Source organism: Camelus ferus, chromosome 13 (genome assembly GCF_009834535.1).
Source record: "Camelus ferus isolate YT-003-E chromosome 13, BCGSAC_Cfer_1.0, whole genome shotgun sequence".
Lineage (NCBI taxonomy): Eukaryota > Metazoa > Chordata > Mammalia > Artiodactyla > Camelidae > Camelus > Camelus ferus.
In genome coordinates this window covers 51,819,840-51,841,131 of record NC_045708.1, presented here as the reverse complement: position 1 = coordinate 51,841,131, position 21,292 = coordinate 51,819,840, and the positions used below count along the sequence as shown (strand labels likewise).

The 21,292-nt window shown below is 33.9% G+C and overlaps 1 protein-coding gene and 1 pseudogene across 1 annotated transcript in view; one reads left to right on the top strand and one right to left on the bottom strand.

Moving 5' to 3' along the window:
* Positions 1-19,221, top strand: part of LOC102509210 — a 39,168-nt pseudogene extending 19,947 nt beyond the window's left edge.
* The window catches only part of LRRC7 (leucine rich repeat containing 7), a 414,541-nt gene that overhangs the window by 356,229 nt on the left and 37,020 nt on the right, over positions 1-21,292 (bottom strand).

Sequence of the window (21,292 nt, the reverse complement as noted above, 5' to 3'; positions counted from 1 at the left end):
ATCCCAAGCAAGAGCAGTGGATAAGAACTGTGATATAGGATGGAAGAAAAGAGGATAGGTACATGCCATTATGATTAGAGATTTGGTGACAAACGATTGACAAATTTCACATCAGATGGTGTCTGCATTCTCTATGATTTAAAAAGAAAAGTAGCCAAGTTGCTGAGAGTTGGAGGGGATGTAGTCAAGTTAGATCTTAGGGACATGAAAAAGATAAGAAGTAGGCAGTGTGAGAACAAAAGAATAATAGTAAAATACAGAAATATTAACTCTAATGGCATCAATCTATGAGGTTATTTACTTTCTTCAACAGTTAATAAAGGCAGAGAGAGAACTTGTCAGGTGAGTGACAAAGACAAAGAGCAAGAAATTGAGGATAAACTGGAGAGACAGTGATTAAAGTGATATATTAAGGAGTCAAAACTAGGTCAAAATGGAAATGAAACAGAATTGATAGAAAGTGTAGAGCGGTTAAGGGAATGGAGTCTCAGTGTGTTTGTAGACTAGGTGATAGCTGAGTGACTGAGCTTGGAGAAGTGCAGGTTGCAGAGAGTGAGATGCTTAAGGTTACCAAGGGTTGGTACTTCCAGCTGATAAGAATCAAGGTATGAATGACGTTCCTTGAAGGAAGTACTATACTAAATACATAAAACTGTCAATCAATCTTAATTTATAGTTTTATTTGCAGTTCAAACAAAATTCCTATGCAATTGAAAATGTTATCAAAATGATTATAATGTCTTTTTGAGAAGAGCCAATAGATGTGTAATAGGTTTTATTTTTTAGAGAAGTTTTAGGTTTACAGCAAACCAAGGAGAAAGTACACAGTTTACTTTACTCTCTGCAGCCTCCCCACCCATCCACATCCCACACCACAGTGGTACAGTAACTACAACTGATACATCATTATGTATGGTTCACTCTTGTTATTGTGCAGTGTAGGGGCTTTGACATATGTAAAACACATATATTATGTATGTATTATGTATTATAATATAAATGCACAACACAAATATAATAGACATTTATGTCTCTACCATTTTGTAGTATCATGCAGAATAGTTTCACTGCTCTAAAAATCCTGTGTTCTGTCTATGTATCTTTTCCTGCATCCCTATGGCCTGGCAATCACCCATCTTCTTTACTATCTCAACAGTTTTGCCTTTTCCAGAATGTCATATAGTTGGAATCATACAGTATGTAAGCTTTTTTAGATTGGCTTCTTTAACTTAGTAATATGCACTTAAGTTTCCTCCATGTCTATTTATGGCTTGACAGCTCATTTATTTTTAGCTCTGAATAATATTCCTTGTCTGGATGTGCCACAGTTTATTTACCCATTTATCTACTAGAAGACATCTTGGTTGCTTCCAAGTAATAGCAATTATGAATAAAGCTGCTGCATACATCCATTTGCATCCGTAAGTTTTTAATTCCTTTGGGTTTATACCAAGAAGTGTGATTATTGGAGAGTATGTTTAGTTTTGTAAGAAACTGCCATATTGTCTTCCAAAGTGGCTATGCCATTTTGCATTCCCACCAGCAATAAATGATAGTTCCTGTTGCTCCACAACTTTACCAGCATTTGGCGTTGTCAGTGTTTTGCATTTTTGCCATTCTAATAGATGTGTAGTGGTATTTCATTGTTGTTTTAATTTGCAATTCCCTAATAACAAATGACATTGAGCATCTTCTCATTTACTTATTTGTTATCTGTATATCTTGTTTAGATGAGGTGTCTTTTCATAACTGTTGCCCATTTTTTAATCACTCATTCTCCTGTTGTTGAGTTTTAAGCATTTTTTGCATATATTGAATAAGTCTTTTATCAAATATGTTTTTTGAAAATAGTTTCACTCATTCTATGGCTTGTCTTCTCATTCTCTTGACAGTGTCTTTTGTATAGCAGAAGTTTTTAACTTAATCAAGCTCCGCTTATCAATTATTTATTTCATGGATCATGTCTTTGATGGTGTGCCTGAAAAATCAACCTCCAGGTCATCTAAGTTTTACACTATGTTATCTTCTAGGACTTTTATAGTTTTGCAATTTACATTTAGGTGAATGATCCATTTTAAATTAATTTCTGTAAATCTGTAAGGTTTGTATCTAGATTAATTTTTTGCAGGTAGATGTCCAGTTGTTCCAGAACAATTTGCTAAAGAGACTCTTTTCTCCACTGTTCTTTTATTTCTTTGTCAAGGATCAGTTAATTATATTTGCATAGGTCCGTTTCTGGGCTTTCTATTTTGTTCCATTGATCTATTTATCTATTCTTTCACCAATTCCACATTGTCTTGATTACTGTAGCTTTACAATAAGCTAGAAGTTGGGAAGTGCCAGTCCTCTGACTTTGTTCTTCTTCTTCAATATTGTGTTGGCTATTCTGGGCCTCTCTATACAAATTTTAGAATAAGTTAGTCAATATCTACAAAATAACTGGCAGAGATTTTGATAGAAATTGTCTTGAATCTACAGATTAAGCTGAGAACTGACAACTTGGCAATATTGAGTACCCCTATCAATAAACATGGAATGTATCTACATATTTTAGTTCTTCTTTGATTTCATCAGAATTCTGTAGTTTTCCTTGTATAGATCTTATGCATCTTATACATATTTTGTTAGATTTATGCCTAAGTATTTCATATTTTGGGGTGCTAATATAAATGGTATAGTGCTTTTAATTTCAAGTTTCAATTCTTCATTGCTGCTATCTAAGAAAACAACTCTAGATATTTGTAAATTCAGAACAAGTATTCTGAATAACCTGCAGATCAAAGAAGAAATAAAAATGGAAATTAGAAAATATTTTTAAAAGAATAATAGTAAAAAAACTACCTACTAAAACTTGTGAGAAGTTTATAGGTATATTTGTTTATAGACAAACTTTGGAGAAATTTATAGCCATAAAATAATGTATTAATTAAAAAGTATACTGAAAACCAATAGTCAAGAATCCACTTACAAAAATTAGCAAAGGAACATCAAATTAAGCTTCTTAGAGTATGGAATTTGGGAACTATTAAAGGAAGTAGAATAAATTAATGGAATATCAAGTAAACATACAGTAGAGAAAAGTAGTAATGCTGAAAGTTGGTTTTTTGGAAAGATTGACAGAATTATGTTCCTGACTGAGACTGATTCAGAAAAAAATAAAAAGAGAAGGTATACATAATATCAGGAATGAAAATTAGTCCAGCACTAAGGTTCTGCAACATTAAACATTATTAAAGCCTACTATGAACAACATTTTGTTCTACATTCCAAATTTATATGAAAGAGAAACTCTAGTAAAATACAGCCTACCAAAATGAGGAAAAATAAAAATCATAATACTCCTATAATTATTAAAGGCATATAATTTTAATGAAAACCTCCCAGCAAAGAAAACTCCCTGCTCACCTACTTTTAGCAATAAATTTTACTAATTATTTAAGGAAGAAATAATGCCAACCTTATACAAACTTTCTAAGAATAGAATAAGAAGGAAAACAGTCCAACTCATTTATGTAGTTTTATCACAAAATTAAAACCTGTCAGAACAGCAGGAGAAAATCTGAGCTTAATCAAACAAAAATACAAATTACTAAAAAAATTTAGGCAACTGAATCTTTCAATATATGAAAAGAATATTATATCAGGATCTAGTTGGGCAAATGACAGCAATTCAGGGTTAGTTTAACTTCTGAAAATAAATCAGTGTAATTCACCAAATTGAATAAAGAGCTAATAATTTTAAAATTCTAATAGTTTTATCAAAAAAGTACAGAATAAATTTCAATATTTAATCATGAAAAAAATACTCTTAGCAAGGTAGGGATAGCAAAGGATTTCCTTAATCTGATATCTTATAAAAGTTATATCAAACATTATATTTAATGGCAGAATGTTGAAATTTTATTCTGATTCTGAAAATCAAAGGTGCTCCTTATCATTATTTATATTTTCTGTCGTACTTAGAGTGCCATAAGGTAAGAAAGAGAAACACAATGGATAAAGATTGTAAAAGATGATACAAATGTATTTACATAGAAAAATAACAAAAATTATAGAATAAATTAATACAATTAACAAAAGAGTGTATTAACATTATAGGATATAAGATTAATATTTAAAAATCAATCTTATTTCCAAGTACTAGAAACAAACATTTGGGAAATTGCAGAGGTTGAAAAAATGCCATTCACAATAGCATAAAAATATGAGTAGAATAAATTATGCATACAATACCTTACAGAATACCATTAAGTATTATTGGAGAAAAGTAAAGAAGATCTATAGAGCTAGAGGATATATGGATTGGAAGATATGATAGTAAGAAGTCAATTCTTTGCAGATTTCTCTTTTATTTATATTTTATTTTGTTTTAATAAAACCCTAACCAAAGATTACAACAGGTGTTTTTTTGAGGGATTAGTCAAATTGTTTCTAAAATGCATACGAATATGAATCTAGTATAGTCTGATACCATGTAGCAGAGATAAGAGCCTAATACGTACAGGCAATGATAGTCTAGTATATAGAGTACATAGCAAAGCCAATATAGAAGAACAAGGAGGGAGGGCTACTGTCATAAACAGTTTGAGTTATCATAAAATTGTAGTAATTAAAATATGTAGTATTTGCTTAAGGATGGAAAAATAAATCAATGGGAAAAAAGTCCTAGATATTTGATTAGTAATAAGAATGACACTGCTAAACATAGGGATAGGATTAGATTTCAATAAATGCTGCTAGACTAACTGGGTAGCCATCCTGGAAAAAGGAAAACTTGGTATCTACCTTACATCACATACAAAAACAAATCTAAATAAGTATAGATTAAAATATAAAAACCAAAAAAAATAATAATAAAGCTTCTAGAAAGTAATAGGAGACTATCTTCATGATTGTAACAGCCAAATAGTTCTTAAAGAGGCTAGAAAAAGCATACCCCAATCAGAAAAAATTGATAAATTATACATTAAAAATTTTAAAACCTTCTGCTTATTAAAGGTGGAGAAAACAAACCATAGAGTAGAAGATATTTAAATCACATGTAATCAATGTAAAATATTTATACAGAATATTTACAGAAATTTTACTAAGAAATAAGGATGGATTGAAAAAAAATGTGAGTCTTATACAGGAATTTCATAAATAAACATAACCAAATGGCTAATACGCATGTAAAAGATGTTCAGCATTATTAGTCATCAGGAAAATGTTAATTGAAACCACAATGAGATTTTACTACATGTCCACTGAAATGGCTAAACTCACAGTACTGTCATAGCAGGTGATGTGTAACAGCAGAAACTCTCTGCTGAAGTGGCTAAATAGCTTGATAACTTTGACAAACATTTTGGTATTATTTATTGGAGTTGAATGTACATATATCTTATTATTAAGCCATTCAACTACTGGGTGCAAAAAAAAGTGTGTACATGTACATGAAGTGAATGTTTACTCTAACATTCTTTATAGTAGCCCCAAACTGGGAACACACAAAGCTCATCATCACTATAAACAAAGAAACAGAGACAGGTCTACTCAAGAAAAAGAAAACATACAAAAATGAACATGGATAAACTGAACCTCATAAACACAATATTCAGTGAAAGAAGAGGACAGAAAAGTAAAGTGAAAGAAGTTTTTAAAATAATAATAAAAATAAAAATAGTTTTTGGAGTCTTGATTCCTACAATATGGTTTAAAATTATACCTGGTTGTTCCACTGTCAGGGAAAAACCAGTGCTATGGGTTTTTATGAAGCCCTAGTTCCTAGGGCATACTTCAGTATAGTAAAGTAGTTGATTTAAATTGAGAAATTAAATGTCCTATTTAGTCATTTAAACCTATTGTTTCTTTTACCAAAACTACCCATCTTTGGAATTTAAACAGGAATGTTAGTTTTCTCTCAATTGAATGAGATTATTCTATATCAAGAGATAATCTCTCCATCTCCAAATTATTGAGGACTGCAGAAAATACATCTTTTGCTTTGTGGTACCATTTAAAACTCTATAATCCAGAGGGTACTGATTTAAGTCAACTGAATTTTAAATTAATTTAATTGTCTTTCAGAAGTTTTTATAAGACCATGCCCATGTAGTTAGGACTGGAGTTCCCCTGAAGGAGTGTCCATTTCCACTGTCAGTTGTACTGGGAAGAATTTTATCTTCATATTGGATCAGAAGTCAAGGTAAGGATAAAAAGTTCTTCTTCCTTTCTCAAAGCTCCAAAGAGCAGCAGACTTGGACTCTGATTTATCAAAATGCTCTGAGCACTCCCAGGAATGTCAGACAAGTTGATTTCTGCCCAGAGAAGGCAGACCAGAAACCAGGAACTACTCAAGGCATCGCCCTGAGAAAGACCTGGGGCCAGTCCTGAGCCTACTGTCTATTAAGAGTAGCCACTGGTTGTAAGCTTCTAACCCTTGAGCATATTTAGTGCATTTAGTTTTCACTTGCTAATATGAATAATAGTCTGATCTCTGAAACATTTTGGAGAATTATTGGGAAGATCTTTCCCACACTTGGAAAAGCACATGAATGGAACACTGTACTTTCCCCTGAGGCACTGAGTCTTCTAAAAATCCATTATGGTTCTTTTTATCATGACTTCAAAATGACTTTCTATACAGTTCTCCTCATTCTGAACATTATGTCAGGTATTGGGTTTCAAGGAGAGTCAGGATTTCCTGAGAGTTCCACACCTTTGGATTTAGATGTATAAAGTTCATCCTTCTTCTGGTTATAGAATAAAAAACCATGGGTTATCTTGAAGTCCATAATCCAGAGATGCTAAGGTCAGGCACAATAATGGAGTATCTTTAAGTTATAAGAAAAAGGACAATTTTTTGCTTTTTTCATGACCTTTTTGAATAGACTATCATGTGAGAAATGGTACTAAACTAACTGAAAAGCCAAATATAGACAAAAGTCATTTGGATAATAACTGCAACAAAAGTATTGTACACACATGACAAGAAAGATTCTGTCTCAAAGTAGTGCCAAAGGAATAATGATTTAGAAAATCATCTACTTTTTATGATATTTATTCTCATAGAATTTTCAACCTATATCAGATAATTAGTAAACTTATAAAGGTGGAAATCATTGTCACCTATAGTTATACAGAATGAGTAACTTATACATAAGACATTAAGATAGAAGATGAGTATGGCAGGATTTCTTTGCTGAAGGAAGAGTTTTATTTCAAAGTAAGCCAAGTGCACAAACAGATCATGTAAAATGTAATATAATAGAGACGCTAGGAAAGGTGCAAATAGGAAAGTGGGAGTTCAGAGAAGAGAAAGATTATATATAATAGCCTCGTAAAGTCTTGGAGAAAGGTCAGGATTCAGAGAGACATTGAAGAATCAAAAGCATTTAACTGGGCATATATAGAATGGAGGGAACACTACTGATGAAAGAAAAGGCATGAGCAGGTAAAAAGTTAGAAAAAGAGTGGTCTAGTCCAGTAAGTGCTTAGAGAAAGTAGCTGGCAGTAAGGAAAGAAATGCCAAGGCACAGAAAGAGGCTTTGAATACATCCCAAGTTGGAATTTTTACTTAATTCAGGAGACACTTGAGGGGCATTGAGTAAATGAACTATGGAAGTGCTTCTCTCAGTCAATAATGAGTAGGAATAGTTGGACTGAGGCAAATAGAAAAAAAGATGAAAAGCAAGGGATTGTGTACCCTATTTATTTCAACAGCTCTAGAAGAGGGTGATGAGATACTTAAAAGACAGGAAGGCAGCAAAAAAGAAGAAAGGTGGTAGTAAATTTACTTCTTCCAGAGACTGAACTTGCTAGAGCAGTTGCAACTAGACTAGTTAGAAAGTCTGGTACAGACATATCTTTACCAATGGAAATGATAGAACCCGACAAGGCAATTTGCAGGCTAACACTTTGCAAGTAGAAAAATGAACATCATATTTTAGTAAAGAGATTGAGTGTGATTATTAAACACCTATGATATTTTAGCCAGGAAGTTTTCTAGTGAAAGAAAATCTTCCATAGGCATCTGAGTCTAGGACATGATTTAAATTCAGTTCTAAAGATTTCCTGAAATCCTAAGATTCCAAACAATCTGAGTTAAAATAGAGAATCTATGAAAACTATTAAAATCTATAGAGAATCAGATGGCCAGACTTTGATTTGGGACAGTCATTTTTCTACAATGGAGTATTAAAAAATGGAAAGAACAGAGACAATGGGATTAGATAAATCTGGGTTTGAATTCCGGTTGCAGAATATGTTGGGTAAGTTAACTCACCATCTTGCACCTAGATTGCCTCATCTATAAAATGGGAATAACAATGCTACCTCATGGGATTTTTATGAGTATTACTTCAAATATAAAAGAAAAGCAACTTGCCAAGACCAATTCATAGTAAGGGCTCAATAAATGATAATTAGAGAAAAAGACACATATTTACAAAGCAAGCAAAGATAAAGCAGAAATGAGTAGGAAAAGATGAGAACAATCTTTGGAAGAAATATCATCAAGAATGTTCCATTCTATTTCCATTAAAACAGCTGTAATTTAAAAAAAAATTAGTGAAAAGCTTGGCATTATTTACATTATTGTAAATTTCTTTAATAATGGTTTAATGTAACTAGATTTTCACATCTGTTTCTGCATATGAAGAAAATTTAGCCTCATATAGATAAGCAGTTGTAGAAGGGAGAAGTATATTAAGATGATTTTGGATACTCTCCTTTGATACTACACAAAAGCTCTTAGTTTCTTAAAGCCTTGTTGCAGTATGGAATCTGAAATCGTATTACAAACTTTTAATCTTCTGATGCATTAAAATCCATGGCTCTGTCTTGCACTTTGAATGGATAGTTTACCAATATACGACTTTGTAATATCAAGCATTGGTTATTTGGAAAACATATTTTCCAAGTGTTAACATATTTCCTTATGCAATATCATATAACCATCAACCTCATCAGAAAAGTCTTCAAACACTGAGATGCCTTCAAGCTCAGAGTGGCACAAACAAGTTTTCCAAAATTCTAATTTTCACTTGAAACCTTGAATTTTACCATTTGCCACCACAAATACTGGCAATTGTTGTCCTTGAAATAACTGGCTCACTTTGTTAACTTTTGAGGAAACTTCTGCCAAATACTCAGGTCTGAATTGTCTGTTCTTTCAAGTAGAAATATTATTCCAGAAAAAAAAAAAAAAAGACAAGTTTGGTTTGAAATTCAAACACTAGAACAAGGGCTTTTCCATGAGACAAACATCAGACTTTGGTGTGCAGCAGGCGTGCTTTATGCACAATTCCTATTTCTTCATGAAAAAGATTTGCAATCAAAAGTTAGGATTTCTTAAAATAATTAATCTTCCTTCACCAAGGACATTCTTAAGAGAAACTGATGATGTTTGACTGCAAGAGAGTGGCACTGAAATGGCAGGACCATCACAGTTTGATGTCACTGCTTTGATCCATGTGAAGGCAGCAGTGGTTTTACTCACCACTGTTTTTTTACCATCAGTGCGAATGTCAAGATACTAAAAGAAGGCAAATAATTTTCATTAAATTACTAAGAAAAATGTTTGGACTTTACTGCTTCTACCCCCACCCAAAGGTTCACAGTTAGAACTGCTGATCTAGAAGCAGTCACAAATGAAAAAGACAGGGGTCTCTGAAGCCCTGGGGCAGAGCCTGCACACGTGCCAAACAGAGAGCTGCATTGCACTGCAACATGAGCAAGAAGTAAACTTGTATTGTTTAAGCCACTTGACATGGAGGTTGTTTACTGCAGCAAAAAAAGTATCTCTTAATATAGAAATTGATACTCTGAAGTTGGGTGTTACCATAACAAAAACTAAAATATGGACATTAAACTCAGGCTAGATATTGGGGTTATAGATGACAAGGAGAGAGAAGCTATAAAGCCGGAAAGCTCTGTTCTGCCTTTTTAGACATTTGGTAAAACTGTCAACAGTGAAAGCTTGGAAGCAAGCACCTGCTCACAGAGCCTGTAGCTCTAGAGGAAGTAATCAAAAAGCATCAACACGATCACGTGTATTGGATGTTATTGCTGTTTTCACTTGAATATTGTGATAAAGACATGAACTTAAACAAGAACTGGTAGATTTGTTGGCAGAAATGATAGGGAAGAGAGAGTCCATCAATCTGAAGCCTTGAAGGAATGCTGAAGACAACTACTTCTAGGCTCCAAACAATAGGAACTAAGACCTCAAAATTTGTCTCTGAGAATCAAAGGTCTCCGAAGTCTTAGCTGTTACAGCAAAGGTCAGATTCAGGATACAGCCTCCCCAGCCATGTCTGATGGCCTAATGCAGCTACCATTCAGTACAGACAGACTGGAATGCACAGGAAAGATTTTGAGTCTTATTATTGACATAGTGTTGACTTGAATCAAAAAAGATCAAAAGCCTACAAAGTTTTCAAGAAAACTTTATGGCCAAAGAAATCAGGAGCCTGAACCCATTTGATATTTAAAATAACTCTCTGGCTCCAATACTTACATGTGCCAGAACTCAACTGTGAATATTGGGCATCCACAAGGTAGGCATACCCCCCAATTCTCGCATCAGATCTGGTGATGGAGGCTAAAAGAAAAGGAAGAACTTCCCAGACAGAGCCTGGAGCCTGAGGACTCAGAAAAACAATAGATGAGTGTGTTCTTCTTAGTAGAACTGGAGTCTAATTAAGGAGCATCCTTCTCACCCCCCACCATGGTAGGAGTCTTCACATCCTGCCTACTCGTGTTTCAAAAGTGTTATGGACCAGTGTCTTCCATCCTTTCTCTACTTAAAAATAAGTTTTTATTATGATGTTTTGATTATGCTCCATCATTTTATATTACTGTTATGTATGAGGTTGTAGATGACTTTTTCTTCCTTTTTAGGCTTCTGGCCTGCAAGGAACCACATTCAGATCCCATGGAGAGGACTACTTACCACCAAGTACTGTCCCTATGCTTTGACCTGGATCCAGTGACTACATGGGATTTTAGGTGGACTTTCTGGAGAAGTGAGTATGTTCTATGCATGGGGAAAAGAGTGAAATAAGTATGTGTTGTTCTGAATAGTGGACTGTAACAGACAAGGCTAGTACTTACCAACTCCCATGTTCTTCCCTTTCCCCTGAGCAAAATGAGACTACATTTTCCACACCCCTTTGGCACAACCTAGTGACTTATTTTTGGACAACAGAATGTGAGTGGAAGTCATGTGTGCCAATTTCTGAGTACATACATACCTCATTCTCTTTCCTCATCTTCTGGCTGATGAAGAAAATTCCAAAGATTTAGAGGAAGTAAATGCATGAAGGAAGGAAGGAAGGAGGGAAGGAAGGAAGGAGGGAAGGAAGGAGGGAGGGAAGGAAGGAAGGAAGGAAGGAAGGAAGGAAGGAACGAAGGAAGGAAGGAACGAAGGAAGGAAGGAACGAAGGAAGGAAGGAAGGGAAGGGAAGGGAAGGGAAGGGAAGGAAAAGAAGGAAGCCTGGATCCCTGAATGATTGCTTACACAGAGTGTACTCTGTTGGGACCTGCACTGGACTTTTAAAAAAAAAATGTGAAGTCAGCCTTTCATTGCAATTATTTGCTGAGATTTGGGTATATGTTTGTTGTTGTTGTTGTTATTGTTTTTGTTATACCAGTCAGCTACTCTCATCATAAGGCTGAGATGCTGAGTCCTTCAGACAAAATCATTTCCTCCACTTGGAGACTCAAGTCCTACAAGCTCTCTGAGAGTTTGATTTTTGATTCTAAGTATATAACACACCCCTTCAGCTCACAAAGATTTTTGCACCACACTCTATCCTTGCTGCTAATGTGTGCTTCTTATAAATGACACCCCCAAGATAATTCTGACCTTTTTTTTTCTAACTGGAGTCTTGAAAACTATTGATTGGGAATCTACTATGTTGCAGGCATTGTAATAGGTGCTGATGATACACTGATAAGCAAATCAGATGTGATTCCTCACCTCATATTAATAATATGCTTGCTTCTGCTAACTTATTTGCATTTGACTTATACCTTCTTGATAGATGCCATCCTAGTCCTGCCTGGAGCTGAACTCTCATCTCTAGCTGCTGCCACCATTATTCCAAGGTAATTGGGACATCCATTCAGCTATCACAGCTGTGAACAAAATGCATGAAAAAGAAAAGGGCACCAGCAGTGAAACTGGCCGGCAGACAATTGTGGTTTTGTTACTGATTAGAAATTGAATTTCTTTGTCATATAGCTTGGGACAAAATAGATGTAGGATTAAAAATGCAAATACAATATGGAAATTAAATTCTTCTCAAAGAACACTCAATGACCTTGGCTTCCAACATTTAAAGTTAGGCACGAGTTCTGACAGAATTTCTTCAAAAACACACGTTCTCACTTTCCTGCAGTATCATCTGAACGTGGAAGTTTCACTGGGTTGGAGAAGTAATTTATTATGAAACAGTTAATCAGTTAATCTCATCGCCCCTACTCTGGCCTGGCCCTTGCCATTATGAATGTGTCCCTTCCACTTTGAAATATTGGCTATTTCTTTCTCTGGAGACCTGGTACAGCTAACATTTTTGACAACGTATCTTTAAAGGTAGAATCCAAACGAACCATGGTCATTCATTAGCAATATGGATTACTTTAAATGAAATTTATTTTTCAGTTGGTCTTTCTAGGCCTTAGATTATTATTTCCCCTTGTCATAAAGTCCATGAATGTATCAAGTCATCAAGCCTCTGGAAAAGACTTTCTCATTAAGTTTTCCAAATTATAATAATGATAAATTTAAAGAATGCTGAATCAATTGAGGAAGCAAACATACAGGACTTGAAGGCTTCATTTTTATTTTACTAAACATTTGATTATGAGAGTTCTTCTATGGATGTACATATGGTACCGTACTACTGAAGATTTTTATTATAATGGAGAATTACTGATCTATTAATATTTTAGAATGTTAAGTACAAAAAGCTGGAGCATACTTTTTTTAAAATAACCAAAAGGACCTGGATTTTACTAATAAAATCCACTTTCTAGGTATCTAAAATTGGCATTAAATTTTGTATGCTGCATCATGATTACAAGCCTCAAGTTTTTAAAAAAACATATTCAATGTTTACTGTAAGCCTCTTAAAAAGGAAGACATTAAGAATCATACTTCTTTGTATACCTTGCAATGCTAGCACAGCACTGCTTTCAAAAATGAACCTGAGAAATATTTACCAAGTTCCGTTGTTTTGTCTTTTAAATTACAGTAAATTAATAGTTTCATTAATAAGAATCTCGGTAATACATACTTGATGATTAAGTCACATCCTCTGACCCAACCCAAGGGAGTTTAAATTCTTGTCTTTTCTGTGGCAAGGGTTTTCTTGGGGGAGAAAGGGAATGTTAGGAAGTGATTGCTTCCTAATGATTGGGGATAGTCTCAATTCAGTGGGTGTTTATAACATTATAATTTTAAAAATTATTTACAATTATACTAATTTTGCTAAAATAATGATTTTCACTAGCCTTATAGTAATATACAACTGATTTTTTTGTATCTTCTCCCCTCAAATTTCTTTCTTCATTAACAAGTATACACACACACAAACACACACACACAAACACACACACACATATAATTACATGTGTATTTTTCACATCTTATCTTGTTTTGAGAATGTGTTTAGCTTAAAATGAATCCACTTATAGAGGTTTAAATAAAGGTATACTTTTCCTCACATTATTAGAATTCTGAAAGTAGGAAGCTGTTGGTATTGATTTAATAGCTCAGGAAAGTCATCTCCTTGTTCTTTTTATTATTTTGGTCTTTTTCTCAAGATAGCTACTGCAGACTTCTTTCAACCTGATAAGGCAGGAGAATGAACAAAATCAGTAGCCTCTGCCTCTTTTCCTAGAAAAGCAAAACCATTTCAAGAACACCCCAGCAGTCCTCTGCTCATGTTTCACTGACCAGAGCTATTGTTACAAGGCCAAGCTTAGCTGCAAGGGAGGCTGGGGAAATGAAGAATTATTTTTTTTTTTTAAGCTCCTCTAGATACAAGCAGCAAGGGAGAAGGGAACTAAGAGTATTTGGTATGAAAGTGTTTATAAGTTCTTTACAGAAAGGATTAACTAGCTGATGAAATCTAACAGATGATTTTAAAGTAGGAAGAGTAGTTATATTACGTATGTACAGTCCAGCATACTTTTATTTAATCTGGATATTTTATGCCAAATATTTGGCTTAAAGTAAAGAAGACTAAAACCACCCAAGGCTCTTGTAAAGACAGAAATACAGTATACCTAAGGTTCGTTTTTATCCTATCCAGTGGGGTACGTTGTGGAGATATCTATATGTTATACAGAAAACATTTTATATAACCTATGTGTTGCCTCCAAATTTGTGGCAAATTATTTCTAGTTATTCAGCTAATTAGAGTTGCCTGGGTGTTATTACGAATTCCACTCATTGCCACAGTAAGTAGATTAGCTGCATTTTACAAATGAGATAGATCACAGGAGTTGTTAAATTTCCGTATCCCTCAAGTCACACAGAAGTTAATAGGAGAGCCAAGATAAGTCATCAGTGCCAAGAAAGGGAACATGAATGAGACAATGAAAGTTGCCTAAGGGTGATTTAAATTGCTCCTGTTCCTTTCCTGCACAAAGAACACAGCCCAAATTGGTGTTTGGTCAGTGATATCAATGTGCCACAGAGGCCAGGACAAACAGAGCTTTATCTGCCTACAACACTGATAGGTAAAAATGAACACATTCCCTAGTTGATTTTGCATTCAGCTTTGGTGGCATAAAAAAAGAGTGATACACAGTTATCACATACTCCAGGGTTGTATTCCAATTGTATTTAATATTGCTTGAAATATGTTGACAATGGGATTGGGTATGGAAATTGTTATAATCAACAGTTCATTATTATGCTCCTGGGTGTTTGTCTTAACAATAAAGTTCTCTGAGAAGAGAACCTGTGTCTGTCACACTCATTTTATGCTGCGTCCCTCCCTTGCGTCACTTCAAGTGGGATTAAAAAAATGCTCTTAATAATGTAAGTAAAGTTTGAGTATGTATACAATGTATCCATGGATATGTTTTAATATGAAAAGAAAAGTGAACTGGTCTGTCAAGCACAGAGTTATTAGATGTATAATTCGATGAATGGTTCCCAATTGCTGAAATTTTTATGAATGATAATATTGTGTTCTCATAATTATATGCTAGATAAATATTCTTATATTTTTTCTCATTAGTCCTTACTGTTTTCTAGGCTGTTAATGAAAATCCATAATTGTTTTTCATTATCCCTTCCTCTTGGATATATATTTTCTTCTGCCATTTATCCTGTAAATGTAACTTAATGACATCTTTCCAGAATAATCCCTCTTCTCTAGTTTACTCACATAAATGGGGTTTCAGGAAGTTATCACCTCAGAGGTTTTCAAAATGCTTACAGTTGCCAAATCTAGAAGCCCGTTGCTTTGCTTAACATTTGTAAATATGCATTCCCTTAAGCAGTGAAGATTTCAAAGCAAAGAGCCTATTGTATGCTAGTCAGTGTGCACCCAGAGGCACTGATCCTGTGCTAATTCAGTGTTAGCAGCAACTTTTTAAGAACATAATTAACATGAGTAACCAAAACCAATTGTCCTGACATAGTTTACCTCACAATGCTTTTTAAATGCTACAAATCTAAAAGAAAGTCATATGGGAAAAGGTAAATGACAACCTAGGACACATATCTGCAGCACTTAGGGCAGCAAAGGGTGAGTATCAATAACAAATGAGAAAGCAAACAAATAGAAAAAGGTGTGAAAATAAAACATATTAAGAACCAATTAACTTTAATTGCACTGTTGTAAAAGCTGTAGTGAAAATCATTGGTCACAAATTTGAAAAGTATTCATGAGAAACTTGAAGTAAAAAATAAAAAGCTGTTGACTCGTGTTTTGACCAATAAAAGTACCAAGTTATTCATCACCCTTTGTTGGAAGGAAACTTAGCCAATATTAATGTACATTTGCCATAATACTTTAATTAAATTTATACCTCATCTGTATCTTTTTATCGTAAAGTTGAATTTCTTGCCTAAGTGTATTTAATAAGAGCGATGATCTTTCCGATAGACTTAACAAAAAATTTAAGAACTGTTTGTTTGTAACTGTGAGCCTGAAGGTGTTTGTTATTTAAAAAAAAAAAACTGTATTTAGTAAAATATTCTATGTAGAACACTGTGTTTTTCCTTAAATTTGTGAAATATTTTTGGCTTGGAGATTGAATATACTTGCTCATTTTATAATAGTTTAACCAGTATGTGTCAATAAAACCAGTATATAAGACATGTCTTTTCTTGTTATATTGGGAACATTTTTTTTAAAGGACTGTCTCAAAAATGTGCTATTAAAAAAATTAAAAATGTCTCTAATTACATTAAAATACAAAACCAAAAAACCTTGTTCATTCTTCTACTATAGCAAATAGTGCAATGAACAAAAGACAAAGAGGCAATTTAGTAAGGCAGTGCAAAAGGCCAATAAGCATGGGGGAAAAATCAGTATCACAAGTAATCATGGAAATGGGAAACAACGAGTTACCAACTTCAGGATATCAGATCGGAAAAGATTAAACAAGGAGAGGAAGATATATAAGGAGAGAAGGAAGACAGACTAAAGGACACTGTGCCTGAACCCAATGACAATCTTGCCATCCCTGAAAATGGGGCAACCTGAAACTGTACACTTTCTGACATGGTACACACCACCACTGATAAAGCATTCTTGTCCAAAAAAAAAAAAAAAAAATTTGAACCTGAATCCCATCAAGCCTTTAGATCTAATCACCAATTTATATCAAAAAAAAAAAAAAAAAGGTAAAAAGAACAGTTCAAATAACACCACAACTGATTAGTCAAATCTAGATCATGGAATATTTTTGAGGAAAAATGATCCTATTTCTTCAACACATAAGTTGCCAAAAAAGAAACAGGAAATCATTAAAAAGTTCAATTATTATCTGTTAGAAATACATACTGAAGCACTTATGAGTGAAATAATACATTATATGGATTTTCTCTGAAAATATTATAGTAAAAATAAATACCAGCATAGATGACACAGAAGCAGTAAAATAATGATCACTGTTGAAGCCAGCTGATGGGATATACTGCGGCTCTTTGTAACATTCTTTCTACTTTTTTCGATGAATGGAAAAACATGGAAAATAATTCTGGAAGGTAGTTTGTAAGATGCCAATTGTAGAAGTCTTTTCATTTCTATATACACATCATTCTTTATAAACAATTGGCAAGGATGTTCAGTGTTTATTGTAGCATTGTATAAGAAATTAAAGAAACAATCTGAATATCCAAAAATGGAGTATTCGTTAAATATAATACACATGTATCACTCATTAGAAATCATAGCTTACAAGAATAATTATTCACATTGGCTAAAAACAAGGCTTTGAAGTTAAGTAGACAGGTTTAGATCACATCTATGTCACCTATCAGCCTGGCCACTATTGTGTAAGTTACCCAACCAATGTTAAGCCTAACTTGTTCATCCATAAAATGGTAAGGGCCATAGTACTTATATTAACGAGATATTTTTAGGGTTAAATGTTATCAGTGTTTATTTCTGTGTGGTGGGATCTCTGCTGATTTTTTCCTACCTTACAGTTTTAGTTTTTTCTACTCTCTGTGTCTATCTGTCTCTGTATGTACAAATGTAAAAAATTAACTCATAATTTTATAGACTCATAAATTTATCTAACCTCTTGATTTCATACAGTAAAATTTCTTCTTTAGCTAAGAATAGAATAATGTAAATATTAACATATTGACTCATTTTCTACTGTTGTTCTGTTTCATTGGTCATTTTTATGAAAAAGTAGAAGTTGGTTAGATTTGAATAATCAGAGGATAAAATATCACATTATCTGGCTGAATGCACAGAATAAGAGCAACATTCTAAGAACTATAAGAAAGCAAGGTTTGCCCAAATTCAAATTGTGAGGCCCAGAGTTTCCCTCCATTCTACTTTCTCTGTTTTTACAGATGAGTTCTTTCCCTTCACAACTAAAAAGCCTAATGTTTTCATGCTGCCTTCCCTAATCTTCAACTATCTCATTATCTCAAAATGTTTCCAATGGAAAAATACCAATTTTATAAATATCATGTTGTATTAGACTGTATGAACATGTTTTCTTCTATGTATCATTAAGTTAAAGATACATATGGCAATTTAGAGATAATGCCATTTGTTATTTTAAAGCAATTTGGGTAAAATATTCGGTAAAATATAAGCTCTCTGAGGGTGGGGCTGTTACATGTCTGGTTTGTGTCTGTATCTCCATCACCCACCAAAATGTCCAGTATATTAAAAACACTTACCAAATATTTACTAAATTTGTTGAGGAAGCAGAAAATAAATTAAGATAGGGACTGAATATGGCAAGGTCAATGGTCTGTGATATTTTATAAGTTATTTTAAGGTGTTGTTGAGCTGCCTGGCAGAGCAGGACTCTACCCAAGTGCCTAGCAGAGCCACTGCCCCATCTGACCACCTCCAGACAGACAGTGGGTGACTGCAGCAGAGAATTTCAAATCGCAGGCAGCAGGAGATGGCGCCACCATCTTTGGGGCTGAGAGTCATGCCAACAGCTTTGCAGAGCCTTGGAATGTGAGGAGGAGGGCGGAGGCAGAGGTGGTGACCAAAGCAGAAGACAGCCAAAGAAAAGTGCCTTAAAGAGTCCTTCTAGGTTAGTCTTGAAAATACAAAGAAATGCAAGAGAAAAGGAACACAAAGTTGGCAGAGGTTGTCAAAGGCCAAGTCATTTGAAGCTGGGCCATGCCAGATAATCACCAACATTTCTACACTGTTGAAAAATTACCTGGAATATAATAGAATGTTAGTTTTGGACTTGAAAAATGAAGAATCCAAAATAAGAAAGCCCAAGATATCACCCTAGAGCTGAGAAAGGAGTGTTGCTACCTTGAATGTCAGTTATTTGCTTTGAAAGAAAAATGTATTTCAGAACAAAGAGAAGAACTTGCTCAAAACCAGTAAGTATGTTCCTTTGGCACGAACTCCAACAGTAATGATGACTCCAAGGACTTACGTGTGAAGGGCTTCCTCAAGTGCCTCTTCAGGAAGCTGACTTTTTAGAACAAAGAGAATCATTACAAATAGAAGAGCCAATACCTGCTATTCCTCAAGACAGATAGATTTGATTTTGAATATTCTAGTTCAGCGGAATGTAAACTACTAGCATTGTCTTTCACAGAACTCTGTTCACCCATGACAGTTTAAAGAAAAGGTTTAATGATTTTGGTAATTTGACACCATGGATAACTCTGAAACAAGTCATTAGTCCGGAACTTTTTTTAAATTGGAAAGAATTAGATTTGCAGACCTTCTAGTAAATAAACACATACCTGAAAATGTAGAACAAAATGTTTGTCAATGGACAAGGACAAAATTAACTTATTACCAAGGCTGATTCACCTAAAAAGAATTACTAACACAAAAGAAGTCATTTTAGAGCCTAAATCTGAAGAAACTAAACCTAAGCTTAGAGATTAAGAAGAAAGAAAAAGACAAAAGAAAAGCTAACATAAAGAGAAAATCAAACTGTATATTAAGGTATGGAGGGGGCAAAATGAAAATTAAATAACAACAAAAAAATGACCTCTAAAACTATTTGCATGGCTTTCAGTTTCAGTAATGTGTACAATCTTATTTTGGTGTTATTATTACCCATTTTTGACAAAATAAAATGAGAAATGATTCTAAAAGAGAAGAAAGTAAGAATGAGTCTGAAATGAGCACTAGTGAATTAAGTCTAGGAGGTGACTACGGTGTTTTTATTTGCCATCCAAAACACTTGCCAGTATGTTCAAAATTGTGCCAACTAATCAGATAGGAGCCCCATCACCAGGTCTCCGTGTAAAAGAGCACTAAGACATATTGACGAAAACATGACTGAGGATTCCAAACCAACACAAACTTTTATCAGTGCACCACCTGAAATTCTTGTCATCTCACCTTATTCTGAAGGATATCACCAATGTCTATTTGTCTCCTGTAGGGAAAATCAGAAAATTGAATATTTTTCCAAAAAAAAAAAGAAAGAATAAAGAAAGCCCAGCATTGACCTTGCCTAAGTGTAGGTGCACAGACAGAGTGAATGATAAGCTCTAACTCAGTTTGAACTAAAGAGGGGACCTTTTTAGATCTCTGGTTTTTGAAATGTCCTATTTTCCAACAATAAAAAACACAACACAAAAAAAAAAAAATCAAATACAATGATTCTTTTGTTGGATAGATGTTGCCGAAGTTTGTCTTACATCTCTCCCCATCCTTTGCTCAAAGAGAGAATCTGTAAGATAGTATATATGTGGGTCAAACTGCCATGGGCATTGCTTCAAAATTATTCTGAAAATATGATATTTTACCTTAAGTTTTCAAAAATTTAGGCTAATTTTTCCTTTTAAATACAAATAGATGGAATTGAGTACTATAATAGTATAGATTTCTTATACTGCCTAAAATCTTAATTATAGTTAAAATATATATTCTACTTATTTTATTGGAAATAAGATATTTTAGCATCTTCATTTTTTTTAAGTGAGAGATATGACAGTGAATAATTTTTTAAAATAGATGAAGGAGCTTTTGAAACTCCTTACTACAGTATTTGAGTAAAGTAACTCCTTGACATTCAGCGTAGGCTGCACCCTAAGTTGCCTGCAGACCCTTTATACCACTGTTGTATTTAATTTCTCAAATACAGTTGACTCTTGAACAATGCGGAGTTAATCAACATACAATTTACAGTCTGCCTTCTGTGTCCAGGGTTCCCCCACATCCCCAGATTCAACCAATCACAAACAGTGTAATACTGTAGTATTTACTATTGAAAAAAATCAACGTATAAGTAGACCAGTGAAGTTTAAACCCACCTTGTTCAAGAGTCAACTGTAAACTGTGTTTGAGATCGTGATTAGAGGATCGATGGTTTCTTAAGATCAGGGACTAGGTAAGATCTGAACTAGCTCTAAATATACATTGCTTAAAATGATGCCTCAGTAAAATCACAAATGTTAAATATGTGAATTCCAAAGGCATTTTGTACTTGTTTTAGACAAAGTTTTCCATCAACTAAATGAGAGGGAATTAGTTCCATTCAGAAAGTTTGAGACCTATACACACATACATACATCTATCTATCTATCTATCTATCTATCTATCTATCTATCTTTCAGTTTTTAAAACAACTGCAATTTTGTTCCTTTAAAAATAAAATT